Source organism: Phyllostomus hastatus, unplaced genomic scaffold (genome assembly GCF_019186645.2).
Source record: "Phyllostomus hastatus isolate PE091 unplaced genomic scaffold, TTU_PhHast_1.1 phas_contig_36, whole genome shotgun sequence".
NCBI classification, from domain to species: Eukaryota; Metazoa; Chordata; class Mammalia; order Chiroptera; family Phyllostomidae; genus Phyllostomus; species Phyllostomus hastatus.
The window spans coordinates 5734653-5746369 of NW_025333862.1; positions in this window are offsets into that span (position 1 = coordinate 5734653).

Genomic DNA, 11717 nt, shown 5'->3' on the forward strand with positions numbered 1-11717 from the left:
AAGGCTGAGGGGGTGCCTTGTCGCCACCCAAGAACCTGGAGAGGCCTATTGATTCGACTCTTGACCCAACAGTCGGAGAGTAGCCAACAGCTGAAAGGACTGAGGAGAAGTGAGAGGAAGGGGCTCGTGAGGGTCGGCCGCAGGCCCAGGCAGAAGGCTGTGGGGGCTTCTGCGCTGGTGCTCTCTGAGGGCGGATCATTCAGTTCTTCTTCAGACACGTGCCGTGTCTGCTGCACCTGTTCAGCACAAGGAAGAGAACCGTGAACAGGGACATGTGAGCCCTGCCCTTCTGAGCCGAAAGTCAGGTGGAGAGTCCCTTCTGCCTGGAAATCACTTCTTCTTGTGGAGAAATCCGCCCAGAACAGACACCTGAGTAGCAGTGGCGTAGGTGTGGTTTTGGCCCAGACAGCCAGGCCTGGCCCGGATCCCCGAGGGGGATCAGGAGTGGAGGTGTCCCAGAGATCCCCGGAGGGGGTGGATGGTGGTGCTCCCTGCTCCGAAGGCTGAAATGCCCTCCGTGGGGTTTCCCTCCACCCTGTGAAGACACCCGTCCCCTGGGAGTGCCCCTCCCCCTCCAGCGTCCACCACTGCTCCTGCAGGGAAACATCTGGAGTTGACTGGCTGCCAGCGTTCAGGCATGCCACTGCGTTTCCACAGCAGCCTCCTTACATTCAGGCGAACGGGCCTGTTGGCAAGCTGAGCAGCGCAGGCTGCCCCTGACCTCTGATGGTCCTGCTGGGGAAAGCACCTGCCTCAGAGCCTGCGAGGTACCCTCCCGGACACCCCCGTTTAGCGCCGGACTGCTCAGCTTGGTTCGGGCTTCTCTGGAGAGCTGGAAGGGATCAGGGAGCTGCTTCTGGTTTGGGCCCATCTCTAAATACATCGGCCATTCCACTATTTACTTTTGAGTGTCCCTACAGCCCAGCACTGCCATGGGGGTAAGAGGGATACAGGAGAAACCTCTGTCACTGCTTCATAGGGTGGCCTGGATTTGCACACATGAAATAATGAGAGAATGATTCAAGTCCCAAACCACGAGGAATGGAGTAGAAATGCGGCGCCCTAGGTCTGTGCCCAGGTCCTGTTCCTGGGTCACCAGTAACTGTGGTGAGTTTGGGAACCTCCCTGGGTTCTCCGAACCTGAAATGGCAAGTGTGGGTACAGGGACAGACTGGCACCATGACTGTGCCTATCGGGCTCTCGTTACAAGCAGGGAACACAGCTAAATTGTTTATGCAGTTACTTCATTTAAGCTTCTAACAACCCTATGAGGCAACACTGTTATTCTTGCTGTTTTGTAGAAGGAGAAATTGAGGCAAAGAGAGATGAGGAACTTGCCTACTAAGTGGCTGGATTTAGTCCCTGGCCAAGCTCATTCCAGGAACCGTGAGAGTGGCGGGTCAGCGGCTCTAGGGCCCTGGTTGCCTCCTGAAGTTCCCACTCCCAGGGACGCCTACCCCTCCTCAGACCTGGAAGCAGAACCCCTGTGTCTCTCCACCCCGCACTGTTGGTGGGTGGCAGCTGGGCAACCCCTGCTCAAAGGACTCCCCCAGGTCTTCTTGTGAGGTGTCCTGTTGCCTGGAGACCCCATGTGATGGCTCGAGGATCAACTCCCTCGCTGTTTCCAAAGCATTCTCTCCCTCTGTTTTCTGTTATCCTTCCAGTTCACCAGATGAGGGGACGGAGGCTTGGGCAGGTTCAGAGACTGGCCCAGCATCCTGCGATTGGTGGATGTTCAGCCCAGCACTCTTCACTAAACCAAGGGCCTCCACAGAAAGCTGTGAGAGATTCTGGGTCCTTCCCCATCCTGGCACCTTCATGACTCAACACTACTTTAGTCAGAATAGAATTCTCACGACTCAAGGACCAGGCACAGCTCAGCCCTGTTGAATTCATTCAGCCGTTCATGTGTTCCACCGCACTCATCCACCGTGCTCGAGGAGTGGGGCTGGGTGTGGTGTGGCGGTGAACTTCCGGGGAGCTCAGAGGCTGAGGTGCAGAGGGACAAGGGGAGCAGATGGTGAGTGGGCAGTCAGAATACCAGGTGCTAGTACCAGGGAGGCACACCTAACTTTGGGAGGGAAGAACTGCTTTCCTGGAGGAGGTGATGAGGCAAAGCCTAAGCTGAGACCAGAAGGAAGAATAAAAGTAGCTTCCGAAAATTAGTGGGAGGGGGGAATGTTGCAGGAAGAGGTGACAGCATTCGGGAAGGCCCGACGGCAAAGGAGAGCCCGGTGCACCTGCTGCAGCATCCTCAGCCCCACCCTAGGGTCCCCCAACCCACATCCTTCGATCTCCCACTCCTAGGGTGTCTGGCTCTCTACTGCCCCTCCACTGGGCAAGCCTGGGTGTGGGCACCACTGCACCCACCTGCCCCCTGCCTTGGCACAGAGGTGCCTGGTGTGAGTGTGGATTATTTCCCTCCGGGGGTAACTGGAGAAGACGAGGCAGGTGAGGTGGCAGGTACAGTAGCCAGGAATATCCTGGCACCGGCTCTGTCCGGGAGCTGGTGGAAAGCCTTTGTCCCCACGGCCTGTAATGGGTTTCAGGAGAGAGCTTCAATATTTGCTGCAAACAGAGGCACAAAGGACATGGAGGGCTATTGTGGGCTCTCCAAAGGGAAGTTAATCCTCGGGAGAGCGGCCTTGGTCAGAAGGGGTTCAAGTGCTGGGCGTGCTGGGGGTGTTGTCATTTATGAGCAATTGTAGGACATAATAACAGAGGGAGACAGTCTCTACACAGGTGGAGGGAGGTGGTAAAAGGCACGCCCCAGAGGCGGTAGAGGTGGTGGTGAAGGGGGACAGCACCTGTCCTGACGGCTCAGGACACAGCAGGCACTTCCCCCACACACACCTGTCCCAAGCTCTGAGGCCAGAATCTGCAGCTCCCTCCAGGTGGCCTGGACTGTCTCTTCTGCTGTCCTTTGCCTAGGGGGCCACTTGAGTCTGGGGGTGTCAGCCAGGGCTCTCAGGCCTCTCTTCCCTGTCCCTCTCTTCAGCTCTTTCTCTCTGGGCCTTTTTGGTTCACTGAACATAGATAAGTCATTTCTTGGCTCCACAGGGCCAAGGAAAGGGAACCAGGGTGTTTTTGCATATCATTAGCATAAAGAGACTCTGTTTGCATGAGTCTCTTTTCAGCTCCCCACTCCTCCAAACCTGTTTCCTCATCTCTGAACACGGCGCACACATGTCCTATCTAGTCACTAGGACCAGCAAAGTCTGGGGCAGGACTGGAAAGGGAGCTGGTGGAGGGCCTTCCCATAGGTCCCTCCCCGGGACTGGAGGGAAACAGCCAAGTGAGAAATCCGTCACCTGGGAGTGAGAGGGGTGGAGAACTCAGCTCTTCAAGCTTTGCATAAGCTCAGGGGGCTCTGCCAGGTCCCCTTCTCCCCAAACACCTCCGTGGGCACAAAAGCTGGGGTTGGAACGAAGAGGAGGAGGTGAGACTGGGCACTGGTTCACACTACAATTTGCACAATTCCATGCCATTGGCATGGTGGGATGACTCAGTTTCCCAGAAATTTTCAAATTCAATCTTTTTGCTTACTAAGTGTTCTTTTTTTCTTGGGGGTTTCTTTCCTTTGCTTCCTGACAGCTTCCTAAGGTGAGGATGTGCTTCCTTTCCAGGAGTCAGAAGAGGGCTGGGCTGGCAGGGTGGTGGAGGGGCTGAGGGGAGACAGGCCATGCGGACATCTGAGGTCTCCGGCAGGACCAGCAGTGCCCTGCGCCCTGTCCACCATCCTGACTGTGGGACACCCAAGGATCCTGAGGCGTGTGGGGTGCTCTCTAAAAGCCCTTCATGGAGCGGAGCAAGGATGAGGCTGGGTGTGGGTGCCCATTTCCCACAGGGCTGCCAGAGCTGCTTAATAAGAACCCAGAAGGCCTGACTTCCGGGCCACCTTCTGGCAGAGACTAAACGGCATCTGGAAATTAAGAGCCTGGCTCCTGGGTGGAAGGTCTGGTCTTAAGCATCGTCCAAAAGCATCTGCTCCTCAGATCCCCTACTCCTCCCGGCAGGAAGTGGGTCTCCTCCTCACCAGGCTCTGGCCGCCTCTCTCCTCAGGGTGGGAAGAGAAGGGGGAGAAGCCTGACCCCTCTCACCGCAGAGGGGTTTATTCAGTTACCCAGTTATTTCTAGGTACAGCCCATTATTATATACACAATAAATGAGGCTGAACTCAGCCGAAGCTGAGGCATGGGGAAACTCCTCTGCCCTTACCTCCCCGGCTCTCTTCTTGTTTGCTGTCTTCCATCTTCTAAACAGGTTTTTAAAAAATCGTTATTATTATTAGTAAACTCCAATGCTATCGTATTTAAACAACTGGTAATAATATCTCCTCTAAAACATACTTCAGCTCACATCACTTCAGCCCGGAAACCTCAGATGGCCCCCCAGTGCTGCTTCCTGCAGTGTCTACGGCCCTGCTGGGGGTGGTCCAGTCTCCCCTCCCGTCCTGCCTCTCACCACCGTCCCCCTTTTCCACGGCTCTTCAAGCCCACTCCCTCCCCGCGCCCCCACCCCACCGCCGGCTTGGAGAACATTCCTGGCTCATTTACACCTCCGCTTCCTTGCCTTGTTGGCAGTTCTTCCAAGGTCTTCTCAAGGCCAGCTTCTCTGCGTCACTCAGGGCTCAGCTCTGCAGTGCCCTCCTTGGCCCCCCACCCCACCTCCATGGGACTCCCAGCACATCGGATCAGTGCCCACCCGATTTACTTGGTGACGACTGATCGGTTCTGTCTGTCATCCGGGCAGGAACCTCACCTGCCTTTTCCACTTCCGTGTCTCCAGTGTCTGGTAAAGCACCTAGAGCATAGCAGGTGCCTACAAGATATTTGTTGAGTGGCTGAATATGTATGAATAACAACACCAAATGACAGCTTGGGGTTGGTGACAGACCATGGAATTCCAATCTTGGTTCTGTCACTCACTGGTGAATGGCCACGGGCAAGGCACTCACCTCTCTGCGCTCTTATTCCTCCTCTGGGAGCAGGGATAATAATAACTTACATGTAGAAGATTGACTTCAGCATTGTGCACAAGGGTCTGATGCTGACAGGGGCTCATCAAATGGAGATTATTAAAATAAGCAATTATACCTTTGTTTCACACTTACGCACACACGGACCTGCTCCTGCCCTCAAAACTTCAGTTCACTGAGAGACGCGGAGATCTGCGTGACCCACGAGGAAGCGATGGTGAACGTACTCCATGAAGATGGGCACCAAGTTCCGGAGGAGCAAAGAAGAGGTGGCAGCAACGAACGCTGCAGTCTGGCACCGGTGGGAGTAGCGTTTGGTGGTGCGTGCGCCACATCTGCCTCCGGGGCTCAGGAGCTCGCCTCCCAGAGGCTGGAAGCAGGCCGGGCAGCCTCAGGGTCGCTGCTTTACGGTGAGAGAACAGAGGCTCGGAGAAAGGTCACCACTAGCCCAGAGTCACACCCTACCCGCGTGCCTTGCTGTGTGTGTCCTCCCAAATTTGTTTCAAATCCTAACCCCAAGGGGTAAGAGGTAATCAAGCCGTGGGGCGGAGCCTGCGCGAGCGGGGTTAGTGTCCTTGTGAAAGGGACCCCGGAGTGCCCCCTCACGCCCTCCTTCCGTAGAAAGAAGTCTGGTCTGCAACCCCGAAGAGGGTCCTCATCGGAGCCCAAGCTTGCTGGCACCCTCCTCTTGGGCTTCCAGTGTCTGTCGCGTGCCTGCCACCCAAGCTGTGGTGCTCTGCACCGCAGCCTGAACAGACTCCTACACCCACGTCATTCCTCGTCCACAGCGTTCGGCCCTCCGGACACCTGGGCTGGTCACTGGTGCGGCTCCACCTCCGACGCTCCGACGTGCGCTCTAGGACCACCCGTTTTGTTCAACGCTCCGCCCCCCGCTCCCAGAACCGTGCCTGACACACAGTAGACCCTCAGTAAGTTTACGTGGGATGAAGGAATGGAGGACTGCAGACAGAACTAGTGAGTGGCAGAGCGAGGCTTCACAGGTCTCAAGCAGGAGGCAGACTAGCTGGTGAGGAGCCCAGCTTCTGACGTCTGACCACCTGGCTTTGGGTCTCAGCTTCGCCACATACTCCTGCGCAACTTGGGCAAGTTCCTTAATTGTGCCCCAGCTTGCCCATCCATCTAATGGGGACAGTGATATAACACCTCCTTCACAGGATCGTTGTGAGGAGAACTGAGTTGACATTTACAAGGCACTCAGAATAGTGCCTGGTACACAAGAGGCCTCAATACTTATTCTGTAACTTAGAACCAGCTGATACAAATCCAGTACTCTTTCTCTGCAGTCTTCATTGCAGACCCAGCGATCGTTCTTTTCACTGCGCTGTGTAGAGCTGTGTGGTCTCCCAATCGACAACATAGTCATGATTTTATTTTTACCATTACATCATCCTTGTGAAGTAAGCAAGAACTAATTATTGTCCCCATTCTGCAGAAGAGAAAACTGAGGCTAGAAATGACGCCGGCTCAAGATCACACAAAGCCTTGAGTAAGATGATCTGACTTCAAATATATGACTTGTCCAAGATTGCACAATTAATTCCCTCCCGCAGATCAAGCCTGAAACAGGAAAATTAAATCAGAGACTTGGCCGAGATTCTCAGAAGGCCTATAAATATCAGTCTGTCCTACTTTCAAGGTTTGAAAACCACTCAATTTCCTCTAATCACGGGCTGTCATTGTGTATAAGACAAATGTTACTGAGACTTTAAGGCCAAGGGAAACTCCTTCACATTTGAGAGCGAAAGCTCCGGATCCAAGGTTGCAGACGTCTGGAGTGCAACCAGCCGAGCGGAGGTCTCGCCCCCAAAGCACAGCTGTCTTCGCCAGCAGCTGCGGTGCGGCCTGAACCGCAAGCACAGGGAGGACGCGGCGAGTTCCTCCCACAGGGATCTCTGTCCAGTTTGGAAGGTGGAGGTAGGACCTTCCTGGGAATACGTTCGCCAGCTGCCTGCTTCCAGGAACTCTGGACAGGTGCGATCGTTGTATTTTAAATTTTGTTTTAAGTGACCACAATGCTAACCAAACGATTTGAGTCCCAGAGCCACTCAGCTATGAAAAAGAAGTCAGGATTTAAACCCAGGGAGCCTGACTCCTAAGCACAGGCTGTGCTTGAAATTTTTGAATTTGAGTATGTGAGTCATACGAGGGATGAGTGTGACCCGAACCTGAGACGCAGAGTGTAGCGGTGAGAGACGGTGAGTGTCTGGGCCCCACAACCGGCCGGAGGAAGAGAACATTTGCAGCGTGGCCCAGCTGCCTGGGTGTCTGGTCCCTGCTGCACTTCCCCCACCCCAGTGTCCCCCAGTCCAGGGTCACCACTGTTTAAATCAGGGCTCACCATTGCCTTGTTTGTGTGGTGCTTGCTGTTTACCACCTGCGTCATGGCAAGTGTGAAGGTGAACTGCTCAGTTTTCTTGCCCTTGAACTTTACATAAGGGCATACAGTGTTGCCTCCTGCTGTGGCTTGCTATCTCCCACGTGCTTCTGAGACTCACCCAGATGATGTATGTGGCTTTAGTTCATCCATTTCCACTGCTGTCAAATTCCGTGGTCTGAATACACCACACTGTATTTATCCAATTTCCTGTGGAAGGACATCTCGGTCATTTCCAGGTGTTTTTGTTGTTGCTGTTGTTTTTAGTTTTGCTATTACAAACAATGCTACTAAGAAAATTCTTGCTCGTGCCCTGGTACATGCGCAACAGCAAGGGCTGCGCATGTTTGGGGTGAGAATGCAGGGTCTTGGGGCCTGTACGTGGTGCCTTTTACTCAATAGCCCAAAAGTAGTTGTGCCAGTTTACTCTGAGGCCCTCCGTGAGGGGAGGATCTTTTCGGGAATCAGTAGGGCTTGGGAGAGGGGCTCCAGAGTGTTGACTCCCGGTCAGCCCTTGAGTAACCTTGGGAAGTACCTGCCCCCAGGTGCAGTGATTCACACGGTAATTCACCGAGCCCTGGGCAGACTTGATAGGTTATCTCCAGAGCAGAGCCTCTGAGATTGGAAACACTTACTCAGTGACTGACTGACATCTCCGGTCACAGGATCCTCCTCCGGGACACAGGAGAACAAAGAAACGTCAGGGCGACCTTGCCTCGCCCACGAGACTTGGCATCCGGCCGGAGCCTGTGGGCCTGGGGGGCGTCTCGGGTGCCTGTCCTCCTGCAGCAGAATCCAAGGCCGGGGTGCGACTGAGCGGAGGCGGCGGTGGGGTTCACCTCTCTCCCTGCTTGTTCTCCCTCCTCTCCCTTCCACCAACAATCATTGTCCTTGTTTTCAATTTTTATTTTGTAATATATTCAGAAAGTTGAAAACTCAAAGTGTAAAATTACATAAGGAAAACATCTTGCTCCCATTCCTGATATGGGAGCATTTGCTCAGTCCCTACTCTGAAAAGTAACCACTTTTATTTATTTCTTATGCATCCTTCTAGAGTTTTCCTCAGTACAAGTTGCAGTGAACGTCAAGTCTTATTTAAGCTTCTTGTTACAGAAAAGACAGCATAGTATACATGGACTGTTGCCTTTTTGTGTAACAGTGCCTGTCAGATACCTATCTATTATTCCATGTCACTACACAGAACACGTCACCATTCTTCTTTTAAAAAAACAGCTGTGTAGGCCCTCAGTGGATTGAGCATGGGTCTTCAAACCAAAGGGTCACTGGTTTGATTCCCAGTCAGGGAACATGCCTGGGTTGCAGGCTAGGTCCCCAGTAGGGGGCACTAGAGAGGCAACCACACATTGATGTTTCTCTCTCTTTCTCCTTCTCTTCCCCTCTCTCTAAAAATAAATAAATAAATAAAATCTTTTAAAAAACCCAGCTATGTACTATTCTGCTGTCTTATGCAACAACTACTTATCATCTACTATGCGCCACTCTCTCTGCTGAGTACTGGGTTAGAATGATGACTGACCACCGTCCCCGCCTTCAGGGAGACTACAGTCTAAGGACAGACAGACAGACAATTATGATAAAGTGTTGCAAGGGCTCTTCCTTCCAAAAATATTTCTTAGGTGCCAACCACTTGTCACTCATTGCTCTGGGCACAGGGGGTATGCAGTGAATAAACCCTGTGGAAATGCCTGCCCATGGCGCTGAGCGGGTGGGGGCTGAGGGCGGATGTGGTGGGGCTCCTGCTGCCCCGGAACCTTCCTGGAGGAGCCGATGTTGTAGCTGACAACTGTCAGGTAAGGTGTGATTAGCCAGGTGGGCGGCCAGAGGAGGGGCCTGTGTTTTTGCCCGAGGTCCCCTGCTGGCCACAGCAAGGGGGTGCGAGGCAGCCAGCACCCTGGGGAAGTGAGGGAAGTTGCTACATTTGTGGCCAGAGCCAAGACCTGGCAGCAGGTGGTGGCCGGTCTTGTGGACCATAAGAAGCACCTTATTCTCATGGACGTCCCTGGGGTGGTTGCTGTGTAGAGCAGCTGGGAAGAGATGAGAGGCTGGGCAGCAGGCCCACTGGGCGGGGTAGGGGCAGAGTGTGGGGAAGGCACACTGCTCACCTGGCCCAGGGGAGCAGAGGACAAGGGAGAAGGAAATGGACTGGAGAGCAGGACAAGGAGGTGTGACCAGGACCGGTGGGGTGTGAGGAATAGGAAGTGGAAGCCTCGTCTTCTCGTGGGCCGCACAGGGTTCACTGGCAGGAAAGGCTCTCAGCCGTGTCTCTGTCCCACCCCAGCCCTCAGCACCCCTCTGCCCAGTGCCTTGTTCTCCCCCCGTCCTATGAGCTTATTTATGATGTTTGGAACTTTGACCAGGGAAATCTGAGCTTCTATGTCTTTACTCCTCTTACCACCACACACACACATACACACACACACACACACACCCCATGCCACCCACACACACTGTATACACATCACACAGACACTACCCCCCATACCCAGATACCATATACATACACAGGCATCTCCCACACAAACACACATTACCTGCACACACAAACCACACAGACACACACACATACATCATACCACTCATACACACACACTGCACACACCAGCAAACCACACGTGTGCACACACTGAAGCACACACACACATAAGGAGTCCTGGTGCAGGCCAGTGCCCACTACTTGAACTAGACTCCCCACTTAGCCTGGTCCTCTTCCTCCCCATCCCCCAAAACACACGTACTAGAGGCAGGCGTGTGCTCGTGTCAGCCCACTCCCACAGCTGGGCCCGCCATGCACGGCTGAGCTGGTTTGGGTGCTGCTCCCCACATGGCTGTCCTGTGGCCACCTCGGGCCTGTCACTCCTCGGAAGGCCCATGCAGAGGGTGCGGGCCACGTACCGGCTCTGCGGGAGCTGTCCTGCCGGTGGCCGAGAGGGGAGGGAAACTCTCCTGGATGGGAGCGAACAGCAGAAAAGTCAGCATTTCCCAAATCTCCTTAGGCCTCTGGCACCTAGCCTGGCCCAGCTCAAGTTTATTTGGTGACTGGATTTGGTCCTGTTTTTTCTTAAGCTTCAAGGGTGGATGCCACCCAGAGCGCTGGCCTAGACCCTGTCCATCACTTATTGGCTGCCTGGAGCTGCCCCTCAGAGCAGGGCTCAGGTGGGTTCCAGAGCAGCCTGGGTCACAGCAGTTGACCTGGGTCCTCTTCTCTAAAGGGGTGGTGATGAAGGGGCCCAGGGAGCGCTGCCCCACCCCGCTCCAGGCTCCACTGGGCAGCAGTCCCCACCTGCTGCCTCCCCCTCCCGGTACCTGCCCCTACTGCCACTGAGGGCCAGGCCAGGCCAGGCGGGACTTAAAGGTGGAGAGGAGAGCAGTCTGCAGTTTGTCACTTAGGTTCCCTTTGCTTTGTGGATTGGTCATAAGAGGAGGAATGCTGTGGCCCTCAGACCTCACTCTCCATTGTACTTAGAACTTCCTGTCTGTGATTTGGGCCTGGGGTGAAATCTCCATGCAGCTCTTGCAAAGTAGACTCTTCTGTCTACAAGCTACAGTGCATCTGCAGCCCCGGGGGCTCTAGCATTCTGGAGGCATTGAAATGTAGTTACTCAGCAACAGCTTCATGGTGTGTGCAGCTTGCACTCAGAAAGCCCTTGTGCTTGGCTTAATGATTCACTGTTGCTGTCTTTAAATTCTTAATAATTTTTAAAAAATATTTTATTTATTTATTTTTAGAGAGAGATGAAGAGGGGGAGAAATAGAGGGAGAGAAACATTAATGTGTGGTTGCCTCTTGCATGCCCCCTATTGGGGACTTGGCTGGAGGCAACCCAGGCATGTGCCCTGAGTGGGAATCGAACCAGTGACCCTTTGGTTTGCAGACTGGCACTCAATTCACTGAGCCACACCAGCCAGGGAAAATTCTTAATTATTTTTAAATAAGGAGCTGGGCATTTTTATTTTGCAATGGGCCCTGCCAGTTATATAAATTGTCCTATTTACTTTTTGTTGTCTTCCCTTTCATGTCTTTTGAATTTTGAACTATGGAGAGTTAAAAAAGTGTAATAACTAAATCCCACAAAGGATAAAAACAAAGAACACATGTATTATTTATTGTACATATTTGGAAACCGTCCCCAGGTCCACCGCAGTGCACAAGCTGCTGTGTGCACACCCGCACCCTGCCCGTCTGACCCACCGTCCCAGCGACCCCCAGCAGAGCTGAGTGACGTGCAGAACGCTGCCCATGAAGACACAGAGACAGGGCTGTGCTCCAGGCCACCCACTCCCCTGCCAGGCCCACGCTGCTGCCCAGGACAAGCCAGTTTTTACT